Source organism: Papio anubis, chromosome 1 (assembly GCF_008728515.1).
Source record: "Papio anubis isolate 15944 chromosome 1, Panubis1.0, whole genome shotgun sequence".
Taxonomy (NCBI): domain Eukaryota; kingdom Metazoa; phylum Chordata; class Mammalia; order Primates; family Cercopithecidae; genus Papio; species Papio anubis.
In genome coordinates this window covers 41,234,953-41,260,917 of record NC_044976.1, presented here as the reverse complement: position 1 = coordinate 41,260,917, position 25,965 = coordinate 41,234,953, and the positions used below count along the sequence as shown (strand labels likewise).

The following is a 25,965-nucleotide window of genomic DNA, read 5'->3' as shown; positions in this document are numbered from 1 at the left end:
TCACTGCTCAAGAAGACACGGAGACTCCTGCCCTGTTGTGTATAGATGCAAGATATTTATATATATTTTTTGGTTGTCAATATTAAATACAGACACTAAGTTATAGTATATCTGGACAAGCCAACTTGTAAATACACCACCTCACTCCTGTTACTTACCTAAACAGATATAAATGGCTGGTTTTTAGAAACATGGTTTTGAAATGCTTGTGGATTGAGGGTAGGGAGGTTTGGATGGGAGTGAGACAAAAGTAAGTGGGGTTGCAACCACTTCAGCGGCTTAGACTTTGACTCAGGATCCAGTCCCTTACACGCACCTCTCATCAGTGTCCTCTATTGCTCAAAAATCTGTTTGATCCCTGTGACCCAGAGAATATATACATTCTTTATCTTGACATTCAAGGCATTTCTATCACATATTTGATAGTTGGTGTTCAAAAAGACAGCAGTTTTGTGCCAACCGTGATGCTCAGGCTTGAAATGCATTATTTTGAATGTGAAGTAAATACTGTACCTTTACTTGACAGGCTCAAAGAGGTTATGTGCCTGAAGTCGTACAGTGAATAAGCTAAAACCCCTGCTTTTAACAATGGTACTATACAACCCCTACTCCATTAACTCCACCCACCTCCCGCACCCCTCCCCCCTACACACAAAATGAACCACGTTCTTTGTATGGGCCCAGTGAGCTGTCAAGCTGCCTGGTGTTCATTTCATTTGGAATTGCCCCCTCTGGTTCCTCTATATGCTACTGTTTCCTCTCTAAAGACAGCTCATCTTCCTCCTTCACCCCTGAATTCCAGAGCACTTCATCTGTTCCTTCATCACAAGTCCAGTTTTCTGCCACTAGTCTGAGTTTCATGAGAAGATGCCGATTTGGTTCCTGTGGGTCCTCAGCACTATTCAGTACAGTGCTTGATGCAGAGCAGGCACTCAGAAGATACTTCAGGAAATAAAACACCAAGGATATTTGTCTCTAGAGGGTCAGCTGACAAAGGAAAACTGGTACTTAGCAAATGGAAATACCTATATGCACTACCATTAGGTATAAAAAATCTATGAGAACATCCATCTGCATCTCACAAAGGAGAGCAGATTGAGAAGGATGTGCCCTGCCTGAGCCTGAGGACAGGGCGGTTAACTGATGAAGGGCTGAGGCCAGGTGAAAAGAAGCCTTATCACGTGCTCCCAAAAGACTTCTGTGGAAAGGAGTTATCCGGGTCCCCGTGCAGGAGAGGGTTGGGGACAGGGCGAGAAGGAGAGGCTGGGGCCTAGGCTGTCAGGGTTGCCACTCGGGTATCTTACTCCTACGACGCTCCTCACTCAGAGGCCGGTGGCCGTACGCGAGGGCCCCGAAAGTTGGCAGAGCCAGGCAGCAACCCGGAACCGCCCCGGCCCGGGGATCCAGACGCCGGTCTGAAAAGGCCCGACAATCCACTCGCAGCTTCCTCCCGCCACGTCCCCGAGCACCGCCATTTCCCAAACTGCAAAATGTCAGCGCAGGCGCAGGGAGCCCGGCCCGCCCTCAGCGTGTCCCAGAGTGCCGTGGCGGCACAGCTGCCGGTCGGTCCGCTGACGCCTTTCCTCTAGGGGCCGCAATCCACCCCGGGGTAGAAGATTTGGGACCAAGGTTCGGCCGCCTACTGCCGGGGTCGATGGCGCATCCTCCCCAGACCTCACAACGGTCCCCAAAGCCCGGCCGCCGGCGGCGCCCGGACAAGATTGGGGAGGGGCGGGGCCAGGTGGCGTCTCCACCAATCAGAGACGATGTTTTGGGCCCGACGAGGGGCGGGCTCCAAGACTCCACCAATCACACCCTGGCGGTTCCAGGCGCTGGCCCTTGAGGACGATCCGGACGCCTGCTTGTCCGGCGATGCTGTTTACTCTGGAGGGGGTGACGGTGACTTGTGTATCGCTGGGGATCCCTGGGGACGTAGCTCACCCGGGTTCCTATCCCGCATAAGGTGACGCCTACGGTTTCTGACGAAAAGGGGTAAATAGATTACGGGACTGTTCTCCGGGCCACCATCTTTTCCCAGCAGGCCACCATCTTTTCCCAGCAGTGCTTAGTTGTTTCACTGACAGTGTTATGAGATGTTTCATTTGAAATCTTAGACGCAAAATCTCCTCTCCCTGGAAGCCTTCTGGATCAGGTTTTCCCGGGGACACTACATCGGCTTGTATTTCCTCCATCAAAGCGCTCTCCACGCTGTACCGGAATTGACTATCTTTCCACCACACTGGGCGCGCGGGCGGGGTGGGGGCAGCTGCCGCAGGTACAGGACTGAGCCGTTCCTTGGTCCCCACTTTCCACCACAGACTCTGGTCAGGATTATTGAATGAATGAAGTAGAATTTAGAAGCCAAGAAGTTCTGAAATCTGAGTTCTTCCAGTGCAATTTTAGGTAGACGATCTGACAATTCAGGATGCATTTAATAATAGGGAAAGGATATTCATTCTCTTCTGTCAATTACATTTTTAGTGGCCCCTTTTTCATTCTGTGATTTTTATTTCATAAGTCTCCCACAATTCTGGCCCGTCTGTCCGTTGCAATTGCTGCCCCTAGTGCTGGCCACTCATCACCTCTCCCAGGATCACTGCAACTGCCTTCTCACTGGCTCTGCTTCCTCCTTCCTCCTCATTCTCCACACTGCAATCGATGATCTTCCTAAAATTCAAATCTAGTTATGTCTCTCTCCTACTTAAAAACCTTCGTGGGTTCCTCATTTCTCTCAGGATAATGTCTGTGTTTCTTTTTTTTTTTTTTTTTTTTTTGAGACGGAGTCTCGCTCTGTCGCCCAGGCTGGAGTGCAGTGGCCGGATCTCAGCTCACTGCAAGCTCCGCCTCCCGGGTTCCCGCCATTCTCCTGCCTCAGCCTCCCGAGTAGCTGGGACTACAGGCGCCCACAACCGCGCCCGGCTAATTTTTTGTATTTTTAGTAGAGACGAGGTTTCACCGTGGTCTCGATCTCCTGACCTTGTGATCCGCCCGCCTCGGCCTCCCAAAGTGCTGGGATTACAGGCGTGAGCCACCGCGCCCGGCCATGTCTGTGTTTCTTAACCTGAAAATTCAAGTCATTCATGATCAAGCTCTCTCCCTCACGGCTGGCCCCACTCGACTCCAACCCTATCCTCCAGCCATCCATCCACTCTGTTCTCTGATCACATTCTCCTTCTCCTCTGGGCCTTTGAAGTTTCCTCCGAAGAGATTGCCCTCCCACCTACTCCTGTTATCCACCAGCTGATCATATCCCACCACAGCTCAAGGAGTGAGAGAAGGGAAGCTGTGCTAGTTGGGAGTTTGGCTCATTCATTCATTGGCACACTCCTGCCAACTAGTGGCTGTTTTGTGAACATTTCGATCAAGGCAGGGTTTAACCTCATCCTTTCAGGGTTTCAGAGATACTACATTGCTTTGGAGGGAACCCTTGACTGGTCCTACTACAACAAATCCATCCGGTATCCCTGACCCTGGCTTCCCAAATGATCTTCCTAAAAATGTGTTCTGACCACATTATTCTATGGGTTAATACTCCCCACTTTCTCATGATAAAGCCCAAATTCCTTAACCACATTCTGGCCTTTGCCGACCTTATCTCCCAATACATTCCTTCCACACCCTAATCTCCAGCGAAGCTGATGTACTCTTATGTTCCCAGGACAGCTCCTCACCCTAAAACTTTTTGTTTAAGCTCCTTTCTCCTGGTCTGCCTTTGGTCTCTCCTTAGGATTATCTGATATCAAAATACCAAATTAGCTGTCACTTTATGAAGCATTTGCTTAATTATTTGAACCGTTGCCTAACTGAGCACACACTTGTTGCCAAGTTTCCTCCTCAGTTATGCTGGGTCTTGGAAAAAATATGGTTTCTGGAGTCAGAAATAGCTGATTTAGCTATTTAGCTCTGCTATTTACCTGAATAATCTTGGGCAAGTCACTTCACCTTTCTGATCTTCTGTTTCTTTGTCTGTTGTAATACTAAAATGAAATAAGATAATATATATTGTAATGCAGATGTCAGCTGAAGTTACATCATCTTCCCCCTTCCAAATGCTTCAGAAAGTCTGGTAATCACCCCCAAGGTTTCTGTGAATTCCCAGGGATCTTTTGTTTTCTTTCTTTTTTTTTTTTTTTTTTTTTTGAGAAAGAGTCTCCCTCTGTCACCAAGGCTGGAATGCAGTGGCACGATCTCGGCTCACTGCAACCTCCACCTCCTGGGTTCAAGCAATTCTCTGCCTCAGCCTCCTGAGTAGCTGGGATTACAGGCCCCCACCACCACACCCAGCTAATTTTTGTATTTTTAGTAGAGACAGGGTTTCACTATGTTAGCCAGGCTGGTCTTGAACTCCTGACCTCATGACCTCGTGATCCACCTGCCTTGGCCTCCCAAAGTGTTGGGATTATGGGCGTGAGCCACCATGCCTGGCCCCCAGGGATCTTTTATATTCCTTTTTTTTTTCTTTTCTTTTTTTTTTTTTTTTGAGACGGAATTTCACTCCTGTCATCCAGGCTGGAGTGCAGTGGTGCCATCTCGGCTCACTGCAACCTCCACTTCCTGGGTTCAAGTGATCCTTCCGGCTCAAGCCTCCCAAGTAGCTGGGATTACAGGTCCCCACCACCATGCCCAGCTAATTTTTTGTATTTTTAGTAGAGATGGGGTTTCATTATGTTGGCCAGGTTGGTCTCGAACTCCTGACCTCAAGTAATCCACCTACCTTGGCCTGCCAAAGTGCAGGGATTACAGGTGGAGCCACAGCTCCTGGCAGGATCTCTTCTGTTCTTAAGGTTATCTCTGGTTCTGACGGTCAACATCCCCTAAACCAACAGGTGCAGGGTTTCTACCACAAGCTGTTTCCTGTCATGGAACTCATATCTTCTTTAGTTTCACTTCATTCATTTACTGAGCACCTCCTGGATGCCAGGGATGCAGCAATAAGAAAACAAAGATTGGCCTTCACGGAGCTTACATTCTGTTGGGGGAAACCCAATAAGCAACCAACAATGTGTGATAAACTTAGATGGTGATTTGTGTTAAGGGGAAAAAAACCACCCTAAGGGGATGAAAGCAGCAGTGTGGATGGGGGTCAGTTTTAGATGAGATCATTTGAAGCCTTCCCTCAAGGAGTGATATGTGAACACAGACCTGAATGAGATAAGGAAACAAATCATACATGTATCTGGGAGAAAAGCCTTCTGAGCAAGTTCGAAAGTACTGAGACAGGACCATGTTAGCAGACCAACAAGGAGGCCTGGGTAGCTGGACCAGGGTGACACAGATGAGGTCAGAGAGGTGGCAGAATGCTAGATCTTGTAGGGCCTCTTATATCACATGAGGACTTTGGGGTTGGTTGGTTGGTTGGTTTTTGAGATGGAGTTTTACTCTTCCAGGCTGGAGTGCAGTGGGGCGATCTCAGCTCACTGCAACCTCTGCCTCCTGGGTTCAAGTGATTCTCCTGCCTCAGCCTCCCTAGTAGCTGGGACTACAGGTGCCTGCCACCACGCCCAGCTAATTTTTGTATTTTGAGTAGAGACAGGGTTTTGCCATGTTGACCAGGCTGGTCTCAAACTCCTAACCTCAGGTAATCCGTCCACCTCCACCTCTCAAAGTGTTGGGATTCCAGGCATGAGCCACCGTGCCTGGCCAACTTTGGGTTTTATTTCAGTGGTGATCCACTGAAGAATATTGGCCAGAAAGGTGACATGATCTGATTTACTTTTTTTTTTTTTTTTTTTTTAGACAGAGTCTCACTCCATTGCCCAGGCTGGAGTGCAGTGGCATGATCTTGGCTCACTACAATCTCTGCCTCCCGGGTTCAAGTGATTCTTGTGCCTCAGCCTCCTGAGTAGCTAGGATTACAGGCACCCACAACCACGCCTGGGTAATTTTTCTGTTTTTAGTAGAGATGGGGTTTTGCCATGTTGGCCAGGCTGGTCTCAAACTCCTGACCTCAGGTGATCCACCTGCCTCAGCCTCCCAAAGTGCTGAGATTACAGGCGTGAGCCACCGTACTCAGCCTGATTTACATTTTTAAAGGATCATCTGGCTGCTGTAAACTGTAGGGGAGCAAGGGTGGAAGTGGGAAGAACAGTCAAGAGGCAGTTGCGGTTGTCCAGGTAAGAGGTGATGGTGGCTTGCCTCAGGTAGTAGCAACAAGTAGATGTAGTCAGAGGGGATGTATTTTGAAGATTCAGCCTACAGGATTTGCTAATGGGGTGGCTGTGAGGTTTGAGAAACAGAGAGAAATAAAGGTTAGCCAAATTGACTGGATAAATGGTGGTGCCATTAACTGAGAAAGGGAGCACTGAGAAAATTGGAATCAAAAGTTCAGTTTTGGATGTGTTAAATTGAATCCTGGTAGACATTCAGCTAAAGACATTGAGTAGGCAGTTGAATATACTAATCCAAGACTTATATAAACCTTTTTAGAAAGTGGGGGAGAAGGGATTTAAATCATAACAACATAACCTAAAATTGAATTTTAGACATCTAAGTCCCTTGGCCTCTTTCCCAGCCCAGGCTTTGGGCCCAAACTCCAACCAGCTTGCCCAGTCCCCACTTTGCTTGTCAAAGGCCTTGACTAATGCTTTGAAATGACAGCTGGTAAGGACCTGTCAATTTACTTGGGCTTTCCTTTACCCAGTTTTTATCAGGGAGCAGGGGAATCACAAATTTCCCCTTAAAATGTGCAATCTCTTACAAAAGTTATTCCATACATGTTTGCATAAAGCAGTAGGTGAGAAGGTTTAAGCACGTTTATTAAGTGGTAATGGATTTCCTTTCTTCTCAGACTCACTGTTTTTGTCCTATTCTCCTCATAAAGGACTGGATCCCAGTGCCTCACAATTGTCATGGACAAAGAGCTTGATTTTGAATTATGGTTCAAGACGAGGGTGGTGTTGACCCCAACCTAGGATATCAGTTTTTCCATCTTCCTCCGCTGTCTCAAAATGAATTCCACATCTCTGTCTTTTTTCTAGAGTAGTTATCTTCAAATTTTTTTGCTCACATACTTCCCAAAAGAATTTTGAGGCCAGGCCTGGTGATTCACACCTGTAATCTCAGCACTTTGGGAGACCAAGGCGGGTGGATCGCTTGGGCTCAGGAGTTTGAGACCAGCCTGGACAACATGGAAAAACCCTGTCTCTACAAAAAATACAAGAGTTAGTTGAGTGTGGTGGTGCACACCCATAGTCCCAGCTACTCAGGAGGCTGAGGTGGGAGGATTGCTTGAGCCCAGGAGGTCGAGGTTGCAATGAGTAAGCTATGATCACAGCATTGTACTCCAGCCTGGGTGACAAAGCAAGATCCTGTCTCAAAAAAAAAAAAGAATTTGAAAAACTATCTCTTTGCTTATTTTTAGATTGAAGTTACAAATTTATCTTCTTAAATTCAAATATTTGCAGGAGATTTAATTTCTGCTATGTGATATTGCCATTTTATTTTATTTTATTTTTTTTGAGATGCTGTCTCGCTCTGTACCCAGGCTGGAGTACAGTGGCATGATCTCGACTCACTGCAACCTCCACATCCTGGGTTCAAGCAGCATCCTGAGTAGCTGGGATTACAGGTGCCCGCCACCATGCCCGGCTAATTTTTGTATTTTTGTTTTAGTAGAGATGGGGTTTCACCATATTGTCCAGACTGGTCTTGAGCTCCTGACCTCAAGTGATTCACCTGCCTCAGCCTCCCAAGGTGCTGGGATTACAGGTGTGAGCCACCGTGCCAGGCCGATATTGTCATTTTACAATAAAACTCTTACATTACTCTTCTTTATATATTCAAACAATATACCACACTGTTACTATATCATATCCACAAAATAGGAGATTTTGCATATATATTATTAGATTATACATAAGTATTTCAATATGGGGGGTGCTAATATAAATGGTAGTATGTTTTAATTTCCACTTGTTCATTGCTATCATATAGGAAAGCAAATTACTTTTGTATATTAACCTTGTATCCTGCAACATTGCTATAATTAATTGCTTATTAGTTCCAGGGGTTATTTTGTAGATACTTTTGGATTTTCTATATAGACAATCATGTCATCAACCAACAACAATAGTTTAACTTCATCCTTACTGATCAGCATACCTTTTATTTCATTTTCTTGTCTTGTTGCATAAACTAGGACTTCCAATACAATGTTGGAAAGGAATAGTGAAGAGGACATCCTTGCCTTGTTCCTGATCTTAGCAAAAATAATGCTTCACATTTTTCACCATTAAGTATAATATTTAGCTGTAGGGTTTTTGTGAACATTGTTTAATCAAGTTGAGGATGTTCCTCTCTATTTCTAGTTTCCTGAGAGTTTTTATCAGGAACGAATGTTGGATTTTGTGAAATACTTTTTTTTTTTTTTTTTTTTGAGACAGACTCTCACTCTGCCGCCCAGGCTGGAGTGCAGTGGTGCAATCTCGGCTCACTGCAGCCTCCACCTCCCGGTTCAAGTGATTCTCCTGCCTCAGCCTCCTGAGTAGCTGGGATTACAGGTGTGTGCCACCACACCCAGCTAATTTTTGTATTTTAGTAGAGACGGGGTTTGACCATGTTGGCCTGGCTGGTCTCAAACTCCTGACCTCAGGTGATCCACCTGCCTCAGCCTCCCAAAGTGCTGGGATTACAGGCATGAGCCACCATGCCCAGCCAATTGAGTTTTTAATGTTGAACCAGACTTGCATGCCTGGAATAAATCACATTTGGTCATGGTATATAATTTTTTTTTAATGCATCATTGGGTGTGCTTTGCTAATATTTTGTCGAGGATTTTTGCATCTATGTTCGTGAGAGATGGCCTGTATTTTTCTTTTTAAATTTTATTATTTATTTATTTATTTTAAATTGACAAATCGATCTGTAGTTTTCTTGTAATGTATTTATCTGGTTTTGGTATTAGGGTAATGCTGGCCTCATAGAATGAGCTGCTTCTATCTTCTGGAAGATGTTTAGAAAATTGGTATAATTTTTTCTTAAATGTTTGGTAGAATTCACCAGTGGATCCATCCAAGCCTAGTACTTTTTGTTTGAGAAGTTTATTATTTATTGATTCTGTTTCTTTAACAGATGCAAGCCTGTTTCAGATTGTCTACTTCTTGTGTGAGTTTTAACAGATTGTGTCTTTCAAGAAATTGGTCCATTTCATCTGGGTTATCAAATCTGTGGGCATACAGTTGTTCATAATATTCATTTATTATTCTTTTAACATCCATGGGATTTGAATTGATCTCTCTTTCATTTTCAATATTCATAATTTATGTCTTTTCTCTTTTTTTCTTAGCTAGCTTTGCTAGAAGCTTATGATTTTATCGATTTTTACAAAGAAACAGGTTTTGGTTATGTTGATTTTCACTATTGATTTCCTGTTTTCAATTCATTGATTGCTGATATAATTTTTATTATTTTTATTATTTATTTCAATCTGATTGCTTCCAAATTGTGTATAGAATCCTAGAATGAGCCATTTTGTACTGGGTAAATGGAACTGTGGTAAATAGGCCTTTAGAGCCTGGGCAACAGACTGAGACCCCCATCTCTAAACAAACAAACAAACAAACAAACAAAAAACAAAACCTTAACCTTAACTTTGGCTTTTTCTCTTTCAACACTTTAAGTATTCCACTCCATTATCTTCTTGCTTATGTGATTTCTGAGGAGAAGTTGGATATAATTCTTATTTTTGCTCCTCTGTAGGTAAGTGGCTTTTTATCCTCTGACTTCCTTCAAAGTTTTTTCTTCATCTTTAGTTGTCTGCAGCTTGAATATTGTATGTGTAGGTGTAGCTTTTTTGTTTGTTTATTTTTGGCATTATTTTGCTTGGTGATTCCTGAGCTTCCTGGATCTGTGGTTTGGTGTCTGGCACTAATTTGGTGAAATTCTCAGGCATTATTGCTTCAAATGTTTATGTTGTTCTTTTCTGTCTTTCTTCTTCAGGTATTCTCATCATGCCTATATTACATTTTTTGTGATTGGATATTCTTTCTCATTTTTTTTCACGTTTTTTTTCTCTTCACTTTCAGCTTTCAAAGTTTCTGTTGACATATCCTCAAGCTCAGAGGTTCTTTTTTCTCCAGCCATGTGCAGTGTACTAATCAGTCCATCAAAAGGTTTCTTCATTTCTGTTAGTGGTTTTTTTCTTATCTCTATCATTTCTTTTTTATTATTTCTTATAATTTTCATCTTTCTGTTTAAACTGTCCATCTGTTTTTGCATGTTATCTACTTTTTCCATTAGAGCTCTTAACATATTAATCATAGTTGTTTTAAATTCCCAGTCTGGTAATGCCAACATCCCTGCCATGTCTGTGTCTGGCTCTGATGCTTGCACTATTTGTTCAAGCTGTGTTTTTTTGCCTTTTAGTGTGTCTTCTAATTTTTTTGTTGGAAAAAAATGAGCCATTTTGTACTGGGTAAATGGAACTGTGGTAAATAGGCCTTTAGAGCCTGGGCAACAGAGTGAGACCCCATTTCTAAACAAACAAACAAACAAAAAACAAAACCTTAACTGAGCCTGCCTGTAGTCCCAGCTACTTGGGAGGCTCAGGCAGAAGAATCACTTGAGCCCAGGAGTTCGAGGCTACAGTGAGCTATAATCGCACCACTGCACTCCAGCCTGGGCGACAGAGTGAGACTCCGTCTTGGAAAAAGAAAAAAAAAAAGATATAGATCTTTAGTAACGTAACAGTGCGGTGTTGCAGGAGGAGAAGTGTTCTGCAGTTCTACTATTAGGTCTCAATCTTTTGGTAAGCCTGTGGGTCTGGACTGTGAACTTCACCAGTGCTTCTCAGCTTGTGTTTTTTCCCCTTAGGTGGGGGCAGAACCACTAGAGGAGACTGAAGTTGGGTATCTCCCTTCTCCTACAGGGAAGCCTAGAGGAAGCTGGAGTTGGTATTTCCTTTCCCCCAGATGGGAAGCTACAGCCTGCTGGAGTTGGGTATTTCCCTTCCCCAAGATAGGTTAGGCTCTGGCAAAATTATTTCTCCTAAGGGTAGACCTTTTTAAAAACAACAGAATGTTCTGGCATACTACAAATGGTTTATTTCCCCTCCCTTTGCAAGAAGCATGAAGGGATTTTTCTCTGAGATTCACTGTGAGGATCTGGTAGAGCTCTGAGAGATAAAAATCACAAAAGTGTTGAGGGGTCTCCATAATCAATACCCCTGAAATGTGTTTTTTTTTTTCTTTGAGACAGGGTCTTGCTCTGTCACCTAGACTGGAGTGCAGTGACATGATCATGGTTCACTGCAGCCTCAATCCCTCTAGGCTCAAGCGATTCTCCTGCCTCAGCCTCCTGAGGACCTGGGATTACTGGAGTGCACTACCAAATCCAGCTAATTTTTAAAGTTTTTGTAGAGACGGAGTCTTGCCATGTTGCCTAGGCTGTTCTTAAACTGTTGAGTTGAAGCAATCCTCCCACCTCAGCCTCCCAAAGTGTTGGGATGACAGGTGTGAGCCACCATGCTTGGCCCCTGGTGGAGTTTTTAACTCCTTGAGTTGTCCACACTGATTCTCTAAAAATTGGGTCAGTTACTGTTTAGGTTTTCCTATTCCTGTTTTCAAACATCCTGTAGAGGCTTCTGCTCATGTGTTGCATTTCCAGTAACTTGTGACTCTCTGTATTTTCCTGTCTCTCCAATTTTGGAGGCAGCAACCTGCCTAGTGGTCTCATTCCTCTAACAAATCTAAGAAGAGATGTTCACCTATTGCTTGGTTTTGTTGTTGTTGCTCAGCTTTTTAACTTGTTTAGATGGGAGTATTATCTTCTAAGGTCCTTACATGCTGGACTGGAAACCAAATTCCCCCCATTTCTGAAGGACAGTTCTCCTGAATATTCTTCTTGCTTGGCAGGTTTTCTTTTAGTGCTCTGAATATATCATCCCACTCCCTTCTGTCCTGTAAGTTTTCTGCTGAGAAATCTGCTGATAATTTTATAAGAGCTCCCTTGTACTTGATGAGTCACTCTTCTCTTGCTGCCTTCAGAGTCTCTCTTTGACTTTTGACAGTTTGGTTATTATGTGTCTCAGGGTTGGCTTCTTTGGATCATACATTGTATCCCATAAGTCCCTTAGGCTTTCTTAATTTTTCTTCATCTTTTTTCTTTTGTTTCCCCTGACTTAGTAATTTCAAATCATCTGTCTCAAATTTCCTGATTCTTTCTTCTGCTCACTTAAATCTGTTATGATCCCTTCTAGTGAATTGTTCAATTCAGTTATTGTTTTTTTCAACTCCAGAATTTCCATTTGGTCTTTTTTTAATAGATTTTGTCTTTTTTTTTTAGAGACAGGGTCTCACTATGTTGCCCAGACTGGTCTCAAACACCTGGGCTCAAGTAGTCCTCCTGCCTCGGCCTCCCAAAGTGCTGGAATTTCAGGCATGAGCCACTGCACCCAGTCTCTGCGTCTTCGTTGGTATTCTGGTTTATACATATCACTTCCTGGTTTCATTTATCTATCTGATTCTCTTGTAGCCCGCTGAGCCTCTTTAAGATGATTATTTTGAATTCATTGTCAGGTAATTCATAGATCTCTGTTTCTTTAGAGTTCCATTTCTGAGACATATTTGGTCCTCTGATTGGATCATGTTTCCCACTATCATCATATGTCTTGTTATTTTTTGCAGGAGTTGGTGGATTTGAAAAAATGACCATATCTTCTAGTTTTTATGGATTGTCTTCATAAAGGGGAAAACCTTTAACATTCAGCTCAACCAACAGTCTGGGGGAGTGGTCTCTCAAACCTTTTCTGGAGATATGTATTCTTGGGCTTGTGCCTGTAATTTCCCAATTCAAGAGGTTTGCTGATGTCTTTTCAGAAGCTTGTAGTCTCTTCCTCCCTCTGGTGTCTGTCTACAGTACTGCAAGTTCTCAGGGTCTATAACAAGCTGTTGATACCTCTTATTCTCGGCAGTTCCCAGGGATTCAGAGTATTTTTACTTTATCAGCACTCAGTGTCAGGCAAGACAGAAACCAGTCCCTCAGGGAGCCCTCTGAAAAGCCTGAATGTTGGATGCACATTCTACTCTTCTGTTTCCCTTGCAAGGTAGAAGCATCAAGTTGAGCATTTACTCCTGAAAGCACCAAGCCGTACTGGCTTTGGGAAAGGGCTATTGTAAGTTAAATGAAAATGGGTTTTCTTACCCATTTTAATATAGCTGTTCTTGACTTTGAGCTTGCCTCAGGTACTAGTTTCTAGAATTCTCATAAAAGCTTTTTGGACCATATATTAAGTCAGTGTCTACGGAAGAACAAGGTCTGAGAACGTCCTATTATGCTGTATTACTGATGTTACTCCTCTCAGGAAGATTCGTTTTTGAAAAGAGTACATGCAGAAGGTAAAGATCGGGATTTGGAAATCGATTCCCTTAAAGCTAAATATGTTCACATATTCCTTGGAAATGTTTTTGGACATCCCCAGTTATGAATACCCAGTTTGAAGATAACCTTTTTGGAGGATTCACATTAGTATTCTTCTGGCTGCCTTTGGGATTTTGTTTCCTAAGTCTGCCTTGAATGTGCTCTCAAAATACCTACTTCCTATACTGGGTGTCTTCCACCCCCAAGCTGGGCACCTCGTCAGAGGATGTGTCTGGCAGACTTTGAATGGTATAATGGTTAATTTTATTTGTCGACTTGACTGGGTTAAGGAAGACCCAGATACCTAGTAAAACGTTATTTCTGGGTATGTCTTGAGAGTATTCCCAGAGATTAGCATTTGGGTCAGCATACTGAGTAAAAATGATTCACCCACACTAGCGTTAACAGGTATTATCCAACTCATTGAAGGCCCATCTGAATGGAATAAAAAGGTAGAGGAAGGGAGAATTCTCTCTCTTGAGCTGGGACATCCATTTCCTTCCCTTGGACATTGGAGCTCCTGATTCTTAGGCCTTCAGACTTCAGGAGTCAGAGCAGCAGCCACCTGGGTCTCAGGCCCCCAGCCTTGGACTGGGAGTTACATCATTGGCTCCCCTGGTTCTCAGGCTTTCAAACTCACACTGAATTTCACTACCATATTTCCTGGTAGTATATCATGTGATTTCTTGTGCAGGCAGTATATCGTGGGACTTCTTGGCCTCTACAATCACTTGAATCAATTCTTATAATACATCTGCCCTTAATATCTATGTAAATATCCTATTGGTTCTGGTTTTTTCAAGAACGCTGATGAATGCAGATTTTTATACTGAGAGTGGTTCTAGAGGAACAGAATTTTAAGGATGAGTTTTCTGAACTGGTTTTGGGGCTTATGGAATTGGCTCTTCAATCTCCTTAGATTTCAAGATGCTAAGGACTCTATATCTAGTAGTCTATTGCATGAGCTATTTATAAGGATATGCATTAGATGCTCCTAGTTTACCAAATATAAGAAGTAAGAACCTAAGTAACTCTGTATATGATACTTTCAAACATTTTTGGAAAACCAAGGAATATAATGCCATTGGTTGGTTGCTCCTAATGTCATTGAACAAAATGGTGAAAGAGGAGGATGAGCTCAGAGATTCAAATTACCAGCTTGAGCGTCACATAAATGGTCTAAGAGCTTCTACATGTGCCCTGAGGGAGAGCCTTATCTCCTGTAACCTCAGGACTGAAATTGCTACAAATGAAACAGAAGATCTCATCTTGTAATTGGCTGAATTACAATGCAAATGGAACACCCAGCCTTACAAGGTGCCTACTGTTGAAGTGAGGGTATTGATTGGGAAATAATGTCCCATCCAATGACTTAGGGGAAGATCCTAATGAAGCTGAGGACATTGAGTCCTAAATTCTGATAAGTCTCCTTTGCCAGTGGAAGAGTTCTTTCCACCCCCAGAAAAAGTTGCCTGCCTACTCTCAGCAGAAGTGGCTTCCCCAACCCCAGCAAAAGTGGCCTCCTCACTCCCAACAAAAATGGCCTCCCTGACTGCAGTGGTACTGGCTTTTCTACCTCTGCCCGATGGGATTAATCCTAAATTTCCTGAGGGATGGTAGTGGCCTCCACTAAAGCAGTTGCTAAGCAAGATCATGTTGATTCTTCTCAGGACTCATCCTCACCACTCCTCTTTCTTCTACACCCCTAACTAGACTCAAGTCCCAGCAGACCCCTAAAGTGAGGTATGGCTCATGAGAAGGTACGTTGTATTCCAAAAGAATTACTTGAGTTTTCTTCTTATACAAGCATAAATTTGGGGAACATGTGTGGGAATGGATATTAGGAGTATATAATAATGGCAGAGGGAACATAGAGTTGGATGGCCTAATTTATTATTTTTCAATCCTGCTCCTTTACAGGCTTAATTTATTGATGTGGGCCCACTAAGCAGAGATTCTGCATTTAATGTTGCCGCTTGGGGAAGTTAGAAAGGGCTCTAGTTGTTTGGTTTTTGGCTGAAAAAGGTGGCCCATGATGATGCAAGTTGGAAATGCCCGATCTCTCTGGTTTAATGTAGAGGAAGGGATTCAAAGGCTTGGGGAAATTGGAACGTTACAATGGATTTGTCATTTAAGACCTACTAACCCATATGAAGAGAGTCCAGAAGACATCTTGCACAATACTTTTAGAAATAAATTTATGAGAGTATAATCCCAGCACTTTGGGAGACCAAGGCGGGCAGATCAGTTGAGGTCAGGAGTGTGAGACCAGCCTGGCCAACATGGTGAAATCCCGTCTCTACTAAAAGTACATACACAAAAAATTAGCCGGGTGTGGTGGTGGATGCCTGTAATCCAAGCTACTCAGGAGGCTGAGGCAGGATAATTGGTTGAATCCAGGAGGCAGAGGTTGCAGTGAGCCTAGATCATGCCACTGCACTCCAGCTTGGGCGACAGAGCAAGATTGCGTCTCTAAATAAATAAATAAATAAATAAATGAAATTTTTGAAGGGATCTCCAACATCCTTGATCACTCTCTTCTGTAGGCCAGATCTTACAGTGGGAATCACAGCCACTGAACTGGAAAACAAAGGCAGTCACAGTAATTAGATTATGTGGTGGCAGGGGCCAAGTAGCAGCACTAAACTGCCAAAGGTATGGTGGGCATAGTTACTATAATGGACAGCAGAGTCAAAGCAGCAATAGGAATAGCCTGACTCCTGCAGACTTATGGCATTAACTAGTTAATCATGGTGTTCCTAGAAGTGATCTGTATAAGCAGAAAGGTTCCAGATCAAGTGAACAATAAGTCTAGCTCAAATCATTTTTAAAAAGAGTCACAACCCTTCAATGAATTCCCAGACTTGAGCCAGTTTACAGACCCAGAACCCCTTGAATTAAGGGAAATCTAGGTCCCCTGGAGGAAGGATCTTGGTGCACTACCAAAAATTTATGCTGTTCGTCTTTCCCTCAGCCTTCCTCAAAGGGACCTATAGTCTTTAATCACAGTAAGTGCACTGGGGAAAATAAAATCACCAGACCTTTCAGAGACTACTGGACACTGGCTCTGAACTGACCTTGATTCCAGGAGACCCAAAATGTCACTGTGGCGCTCAATCAGAGTAGGGAATTATGGGGGCCAGGTGATTAATGGAATTTTAGTTCAGGTCCATCTCTCAGTGGGCTCAGGGGGTCCCCAAACCCATCCTGTGGTTATTACCCCAGTTTCAGGATGCATAAGGAACAGATATACTTAGCAGTTGGTAGAACCTCCACTTTGGTTCCCTGACAATGATATTATCATGGAAAAAGCCACTAGAAGCCACTAGAACTGCCTCCACCTAGGAAAACAGTAAAACAAAAGCAATACTGCATTCCTTTCATTGCAGAGTTTAGTGACACCAGATGTAGTGGTGGTGATTCTCACTACATCTCATTGAACTCTCCTAATTGGCCTGTGCAGAAGACAAATGATCTTACAGAATTAGAGTGGATTATCATAAGCTTAACCAACTGGTGACTCCAACTGCGCCTGCTATACTAGATGTGGCTTCATTGCTTGAACAAATGAACACATCCTCTGGTACCTGGTATGCGTCTATTGATCTGGGAAATGCCTTTGCCACCCCATCTATAAAGCCTACCAAAAACTGTTTTCTTCCAGCTGGAAGATCAGAAATATACCTTCGCCACCCTACCTCAGGGGTACATCCACTCGCAGTCCTGCCATAATTTAGTTTTCAGGGATCTTGATCATCTTTTCATTCTACAAGATATCTCACTCTTCCATTACATAGATGACATTATGCTAATTGGACCTAGTGAGCAAGAAGTATACTTGAGACTTAGTGGTAAGACATTTGCATGTCAGAGGGTGGGAAATAAATGCTACTAAAATTCAGGAGCCTTCTATGCAGTGGAATTTCTAGAGGTGGGACATAGGTTATGTCCACTAGGTGTGGGACATATCCCTTCTAAGGTAAAAAATAAGTTGTAGCATTTGGCCCCTCCTACAACCAAGAAAGAGGCACAATACCTGGTGAGCCTCTTTGGATTTTGGAGGCAACATATTTCCTATTCGATTGTGTTACTGTGGTCCATTTACAAAGCGACCCAAAAAGTTGCTAGTTTTAAATGAGGCCCAGAACAAAAGAAGACTCTACAATAGGTTGAGCCTGCTGTGCAAGCTGCTCTGCCACTTGGACCATATGATCCAGCAGATCCTATGGTGCTTGATGAGTCTATGGCAGATAGGGATGCTGTTGGGAGCCTATTTGGCAGGTGTGCATAGGTGAATCACAGTGCAGGCCTTTGGGATTTTGGAGCAAGACCTTGACATTATTGGCAGATAACTACAGTCGTGAGTCACTTAATGACAGGGATATGTTCTGAGACATGTGTTGTTAGGCGATTTTGCCATTGTGCAAACATCATACAGTTTACTTACACAAACCTAGATATCAGAGCCTACTCTACAACTAGGTATTGCACCTAGGCTATAAACCTGTACAGTATGTTACTGCACTAAATACTGTAGGCAACTGCAACACAGCAGTAAGTATTCATGTATCTAAACCTAGAAAAGTACAGTACAAAATACAGTATTATGATTTTATGGAACCACAGCAGTATACGTGGCCCATCTGACTGAAACATTACACAGTGCATGACTGTACTCTTCTTTTGAGAGACAGCTCTTAGCCTGCTACTGTGCCTTAGTAGAAACTAAACACCTACCATAGGCCACCAAGTTACCATGTTACCTGAGCTGCCCATCATGAACGAGGTGTTATCCGACTCACTAAGCCATAAAGTTGTGTGTGCATAGCAGCTCCCCATCATCAAATAGAAGTGTTATGTATGTAATAAGGCCAGAGCAGTCCCTAAAGGCACTAGTGAGTTACATGAATAAGTGGCCTAAATGCCCATGGTCGCTCTTGCTACACTGCTTTCTTTCTATCTCTCAACATGTACCTATGGGCTCATGGGGAGTTCCCTATGATCAGTTGACAGAGAAAGAGAAGGCTTGGGCCTGGTTTAAAGATGGTTCTGTACAATACGCAGGCACCACCTGAAAGTAGACAGGTACAGCACTACAGCCCCTCTCTGGGACATCCTTGAAGGACAGTGCTGAACGGGAATCTTCCCAGTGTTAGAACGACAGGCAGTGTGCTTGATTCTACACTTTGCTTGGAAGAAGAAATGGCCAGATGTGCGATAATATACTGATTCATGGGCTATAGCCAATGGTTTGGCTGGATGGCCAGGGACTGGGAAGGAACATGGTTGGAATATTGGTGACAAAGGAATATGGGGATGGAGTATGTGGACAGACTGCTCTGAATAGGCAAAAGACATGAAGATATTTGTGTTCCATATGAATGCTCACCAAAGGATAACCTCTGCAGAGGAGGATTTTAATAACTGAGCGAATAGGGTGATCCATTTTGTGGTTATCAGTCAGCCTCTTTCCCCAGCCACCCATGTCAACACCCAATGGGCTCATGAACAAAGTGGCTATGGTGGCAGGGATGGAGGTTATGTGTAGCTTAGCAGCATGGACCTCCACTCACCAAGGTCATCCTGGCTATAGCCACTTCTGAGTGTTCAATCTGCCAAGAGCAGAGACCAACACTGAGCCCCCAATATAGGACCATTCCCCAGGATGATCAGCCAGCTACCTGGTGGTAGGTTGATTATAATGGACCATTTCCATTATGAAAGGAGCAACATTTTGTCCTTACTGGAATAGACATTTACTCTGGATACAGATTCACCTTCCCTGCATGCAATGCTTCTGTCAGCTACCATCCAGGGACTTTCATCTTGCCTTATTCACCATTGTGGCATTCTATGCAACATGCTTCTGTCCAGGAAACTCAACTCACAGCCAAAGAAGTGCAACAGTGGGCCCATGCTCATGGAATTCATTGGTCTTGTCATGTTCCCCGCAATCCTGAAGTAGCTGGCTTGATAGAATGGTGGAATGGTCTTTTGAAGACTCACTTACAGAGCCAGCTAAGTGGCAATACTTTGCAAGGCAGAGGCAAGGTTCTCTAGAAGGCTGTATGGCTCTGAATGAATGTCCAACATACAGTACTGTTTCTCCCATAGTCAGGATTTATGGTCCAGGAATCAAGGGGTAGAAATGGGAAGGGCACCACGCACTAATTCCCTAGTGATCCACTAACAAAAATTTTGCTTCCTGTTTCTACAAAGGTATGCTCTGCTGGATCCAGAGGGAGGACTGCTTCCACCAGGAGACACAATTGAACTAAATTCCATTGAACTAGAAGTTAAGACTGCCACCCAACCACTTTGGGCTCCCCTCATGCCTCTGAGTCAACAGGCCAATAGGGGAGTTATGGTGTTGGCTGGGGACTACCATGACTACCATGGGGAAATGTGACATAAAAGAGGTAAGAAAGAATATGTCTGGAACACAGGAGATCCCTTAGAATGTCTCAGTATTACCGTGTCCTGTGGTTAAAGTCAATGGAAAACTACAACAACCCATACCAGGCAGGACTATGAATGGCCCAGACCCTTTAGGAATGAAGGTTTGGCTTACCTCCCCTCCACCCCCAAACCAACCCTGGCTTCCTAGGTTAAGAACCAAGACCAGCTGAGGTTCTTGCTGAAGGCAAAGGGAATACAGAATGTGTAGTTGAAGATGGTAGTTATAAGTCTGAGCTACAACCATGTCATCGGTTACAGAAAAGAAGACTAATTGTCAAGAGTATTTCATTCCTATTTTTTTAAAAAAATGTGTGTATGTATACATATATTAAACAAACGTCTTTGTTTTCTTTCCTTTGTTATCCCTTATCATGTAACATAAGATGTATTGAGTTTATACTAGTATTCTAAGTACTAGTATTGTTGATACTTAAAATACATCTTAGTATTTTAAGTATGGGATATCAGAAGACTACACATCACTCACAGACTACTTCCTCTTCTGGAAAAGGGATTACTGCATTTTTTGTTGCATGCAGGATGGTTGTATCATGTTAAGTGGAATTATGACCTTGTTATTGTTATTATTTGGAGACTAACTATGGTTTAAGGAGATACATATGGATGCCAAGTTCCCAAGGGGCAGACTTGTAATGGTTAATTTTATATGTCAACTTGACTGGGTTAAGGGATGCCCAGACAGCTGGTCAAACACTATTTCTGGGTGAGTCTATGCTGGTGTTCCCAGAGAAGATTAGCATTTGAATCAGCAGACTGAGTAAAAAAGATCCACTGACACTAGTGTGAGCAGTTATCATGTAATCCATTAAGGGTCCACCTGAGTAAAACCAAAAGGCAACCGGGCACAGTGGCTCACGCCTGTAATCCTAGAACTTTGGGAAGCCAAGATGGGCAGATCATGAGGTCAGGAGTTTGAGACCAGCTTGGCCAACATGGTGAAGCCCTGTCTCTACTAAAAATACAAAAAATTAGCTAGGCATGGTGGCAGGCGCCAGTAATCCCAGCTACTCAGGAGGCTGAGGCAGGAGAATCACTTGAGCCTGGGAGGTAGAAGTTGCAGTGAGCCGAAACTGCATCACTGCACTCCAGCCTGGGCAACAGAGTGAGACTCTGTCTCAAAAAAAAAAAAAAAAAAAAAAAAAGGACAGAGGAAGAAAGAGTTTTATCTCTCCCTTCTTGAGCTATGACACCCATCTTCTTTTGCCCTTGAACATCAGAGCTCCTGATTCTCAGGCCTTCACACGCCAGGACTTATACCAGCAGTTCTCTGCACCACCCCCCACCCACTTCCGGTTCTCAGGCCTTCAGCCTTGGACTGCTAGTAATACCATCAGCTACCCTCATTCTCAGGCCTTTGAATTTGGACTGAATCACACCACATACTTTTCTAGTTCTTTAGCTTGCAGACAGCATAATGTGGGACTTCTTGGCCTCTGCAATCATGTGAGCCAATTTCCATAATGAACCTCTATTAGGGTTCTCAAGAGAAACAGAACAAATAGATTATATATTTGTTCTGTTTCTCTTGAAAACCGTAACAGAAGTGGTGAGAAATGGACAGCTGTCCTCAGCCCAGATATAACAACATCAGGGTTTGTGTTTGTCCAGGAGGGTAGGCTACTCCCTCTTCACTCCCAGAAGAAGTCCCCCTCCACCTTTATCTCAGACCCACATACACTGAGAAAGGAGTGTCACAGAGGCTATCTTCCCTTATTAGCTCCTGCCTCCAGGGAGGTAGGAGGGAAAGGGAACATGAGCTGTTCTTTCCTGGGGTCTGCATGGCTCCTCTCCCAGCTCTGCTCCTATTTTCCCATACTTTCACTTAAAAAGATTTTTTAAATTCTACTTCTTCTCTTTTTATTTCTTTTTTTTAAAAAATTGTATCTTTGTTGACAGTATAACATGAACGTAATTTCCACATTTTTAAAAAATCCACATAACTCTTTTAATAAATAAAGCATATTCAGGACTTAGATTTTAAATCACATGTACAGGTGAGAGAAAACTTCTAGGCCTAAACAGGTTAACAGTGAAGCAACAACTGCTGGAAGGAGTGGTGTGCCACATGTGCCTTAAGCCTCCACAGTGGGAACTGCAGGGCTGAGAATACCAAACACATCACCTCTAGGCCAGACGGAGAGCGGAGACCCAGGAAGCCCATGCAGCCACCATCTGCCCCCTCCCCTAGTGCTGCAGAGCCAAACGGATGCTGTGTTACTTTCAGATGAACTAGAGGTGGGTCCTGATCATATTACATGAAGCCTTCCGCCACTGTGAACAATTAGGCAAGGTGTTAGTGACAGGGGGCATCACTGATAAATACAGAGCAATATGGGGGCAGTAAAGAGGAAGCTACAGAAACATTCGTATTTCTTCAAATATCAGAATCTTCCACATCACAGCAGGAGAGCCGAGAACGAGCTCCACCTCCTGAGGCTTAGTCCTAAAACTTCCTACTGGCATTTGCACCAAACAAGGCTCCCCGGACTTCTGGCATCATCTGCTGGGCTATGAGATCCAGCTGGCTTTTTGGGGTGTTGGAAACCTTTATTTTATGATCCCCATTATAGATCTCAACTCCACCAGCTATGTCCTCCGGCAGGTAGGACTCCTGGTCAATTTGGACATCAACATTGTTTTTGGTGGCAATTTTGTACATAGGGATTGCCTTTTGCACCGCAGCCTTTACCAGAGGGAAGTCTTGTTTCCTGCAACGAACAATCATTTGGTGCTCCAGCAACTGGTACTAAACCCTGGAGAACCAGTCCATCTAGCAGCACTTGGTACCTGGTTGTATCTTTCACTACCTTGCTGAGTCTCCGTTTTGCTTCATTTAGTAAGTCTGTGATAAGGTCATCTCTCGCTCTGAGGATTTTGAGCCTTGCTTGATTCATCAGATTGGACATCTGAATTTTCTTCTGCTGCTCAATGTGTTTCTCTTTCTTCTCATAGTATTCCATAATCTTTAGTCTTTGGGTTTGCACAAGCCGACCTTTCTCTATGTTGAACTCTTCTTCTGCCTTTGCATCTATTTCTTCTGCTTTCTAATTGGCTTCTTGTTCAATGAAAGCCATCATATGCTTTACCTGCTTTTGCATGTCAGCATCGCTGAGAGCCATGGCAAGAGCAACGCTAGGCTGGAGAGCAGCAGGCTCGAGTTTAGGTTTGAATGGGGAAGGTGGGAGGATTAGGCAGAGGAAACCCTTGCACAGATCTTTACTTTATCAATTTCCTTTACTTTATCAATTTCCACACTTTCTAAGCAAGCCTTGGCTTCAAAATGACCACAGTCAGGTTTTCCAAATGAGTGCAATGTTTTATAGATGTCTTTCCTCTGCACAGCCAAAGTAAAAAGTATGCGCAATTCTACTAAACTGAGTCTGAAGCCCAGACACCCTTCACAGCCTCCCTCTGGAACTGGGCAGTAATGCTTCCATCTCAGCAGTCATGCTGTCTTTGGGAAAATGCACTGTTTCACTGGGTGCCTGGCAGCGTGGGTCTCTGCTTTATCCCAGTCTGCCCCTATGTCTGTGCTTTGGTGGGTATCTCAATCTCTATTTTTAGCTAGGTTCCTGACATTGTTAACAGAGTAATGGGTGTAACCCTGAATCAAGACCGGGGCCTATCCTGGGAGTCTTCTTACCTGCTCATTCCCATGCCCCAGGCTCCGGGTGTCAAGAATTTGACAGGGATGCTCAATAAATGAAAAATAAGAACCTTAAACCCAACCAACATCATACATGGCAACCCAAACCTTCTCCAGGACTCAGTCTATTACCAAAGCTCTATGCAATCCATAATAACCTAGATCTAGGCCAAAACCAAATCACAGTAACCAATACCCTTCATCCAGTCTCTTCCTCTAGACTAGTTACTCTTCGTTTTTTGTTTGTTTTTAAGACAGGGTCTTGCTCTGCCACCCAGGCTGGAATGCATGGCACAATCATGGCTCACTGCAGCCTCAGCCTCCCAGGCTCAAGAAATCCTCACACCTCAGCCTCCCAAGCAGCTGGGACTACAGGTGCAAGTCACCACACCTGGCTCAGACTGGTTGCTCTTTGAAGGCCACTGGAACACTGTCCCCAAGACAGATCAGCCTAACACAAAGAAAGTTATCAATAAGCGTTTAGTGAATTTGACTTTTCCTCCTTACACTACAGAGCTGCCACCTACAATTCCCTAAAAACACTTTTCCAACATTTCTTCTCTTACGTAACAAACCCAGTCTCCTGTAATCTAGGTTTTTTTCATTTAGACAAGCATTTACGTAGGTCACTGAAGAAAAGCAATACAGATATCCCTTGCCTTTGACATGCAGTCACAGGAGAAATAAACGACGCTCAATTAAGTTATAGTGTAGTATCATGATTCTTGGCCAAAAGAAAGAGAAATGTCAGCAGTAAATATGAATGATATAGTGAGGTACTACAAAGAACTTTAAAGTAAGAGAGGTAAAGTTGCCCCCTATAGTGGGCATCTATTTTGGCTGCCTGCCATCCAATCACCCTTTTCAAGGAAGGTCGCTCCTTCCCTACTCTCAGTCCATATGTTTATGGAATAGTTAACTCCACCCCAAACTCCAAGGGTCAATTTCTGACCCCAGGCATGACCATTAAAGCATCACCTTCCCCTGGTCACAGTGATCAGTTCCAGAATGGACCCATGACCTACTCATATCAGTGAGATGAAATGATTCTTTTGTGAGAACAATTAGAAGAGAGGCAGTCCATGTTTTAGCTGTACTTTAGCCCAGAGGGATAGCTCCAGCTGTCTTGTAGCACAAAGGGAAAGAAAGCCTGTCTCTGAATGGAGCCAACACAGTCTGTAACTACCATTTCTGACGCTACCATGTCTGAAGTCAAACTTTTCAGCTACATGAGCCAAAAAATGCTCTTTTCTTAAGGTGAAATTGACTGCTTAGCTATAAAATCAATCTATAATACATATAATCAGACCTTGGTAAAGTTACTTCAAAACATTTTATTTAATTGTTCCCAAGTCACCTGGCTCTTTAGGGAGTTGGTCAGTCAAGGAAGCCATATGTTAAGTGGGGACACAGGTTTTAGAGCCAGACATTCATGGAGCTGACTCTGGCTTCTTAACCTTTCTGAGTGTTAGTTTCTTCATCTGTTAAATGTAGATAACAATAGTGTCATGTAATTTTTTTTTTCATGTCTGAGGGCAGATTCTGTGAGCACAAAAAGACTACTTACAGCAGCTTAGGTTTTAAGTTAATATTTAATTTATTAATTTAAAACTCAATACCTAGGTTTATTTAAGTCTTAAAATTCAGTTCATAAGTATACTATTCTATCTGTAAGTCTATTATATGTAATCTATTATATAGATTTACAGATAGAATAGTATACTTATAAACTGAGCTTATATAAAATAATAATTCAGTTTAAGGGGATCTTTTATTATTGTTCAAGTAACTCAGGTAGAACTATCTAAACTCTTTTAAACAGTCTCACTTATAAGCTTATACAACATAATTATATTAGAATTTTAAACTGAATTTGTAAATTTCATATATTCTTTTTTCATTTTATACCTGTCAATATGCCTAACCAGTCAAGTTCATCACTGAGGAGGCAGGACTAGATTGCAACTCTGACTCTGATGGACAGAGCAGCATGTGGAGGCTCGCATGGTGAATTTTAGCTCCAGAACGACTGCAGGAATAAGTCAGGAATCCTGTGAGGACCCACAGACCCTCTGAAGGAAGTGAACTGCTCCTGCAGGACCTGGGAGACACCCCAAATACTGTGAGTGCCCAAACTGTGGAAGTGGGAAAGGGAGATCCTCTGCTTTTGAACACATGCCGCCACTAAGGAAACCAAAGATCTAGTTTTTGGGAGAGGATTTCGACCTTACCTGGAGCTGAGTCAATTTAGAGAGCCGAGTGAAATACAGGGGTAGAAGAAGCAGTGGGAAAGGCCCTGGGAGCTCGCTGAGTCCCTAAGCAGGCCATTCCTGCCTGGCATCACAGGACTTGTTTGAGAGGGTGGCCAGAGGTGCAGGAAAAAATGCCACGGACAGAAGAAAGTCTCCAGATGCACTTTGTAACAATTTGAAGCATTTGAGAAGCCTCCTGACCAGAACTTGGGGGAGGGTGTGAATCCTGCTTGC

The 25,965-nt window shown here is 43.4% G+C and overlaps 1 long non-coding RNA gene and 1 pseudogene across 3 annotated transcripts; one reads left to right on the top strand and one right to left on the bottom strand.

Annotated features, from left to right (window-relative positions):
- The first annotated feature begins 1,784 nt into the window (after window positions 1-1,784).
- LOC116275455 lies at window positions 1,785-25,889 on the top strand. 3 transcript variants are annotated; one of them, XR_004184569.1, is made up of 3 exons: window positions 1,785-1,963; window positions 19,573-19,772; window positions 25,408-25,889. It is a non-coding gene; the product is annotated as an uncharacterized LOC116275455 (long non-coding RNA). The 3 variants fall into 3 exon arrangements; XR_004184564.1 differs by lacking the exon at window positions 25,408-25,889 and having other exon boundaries at window positions 19,573-20,189; XR_004184565.1 differs by lacking the exon at window positions 25,408-25,889 and having other exon boundaries at window positions 1,785-1,992; window positions 19,573-20,189.
- On the bottom strand, window positions 21,751-23,265 carry LOC116275452 (annotated as a pseudogene).
- Window positions 25,890-25,965: the final 76 nt, after the last annotated feature.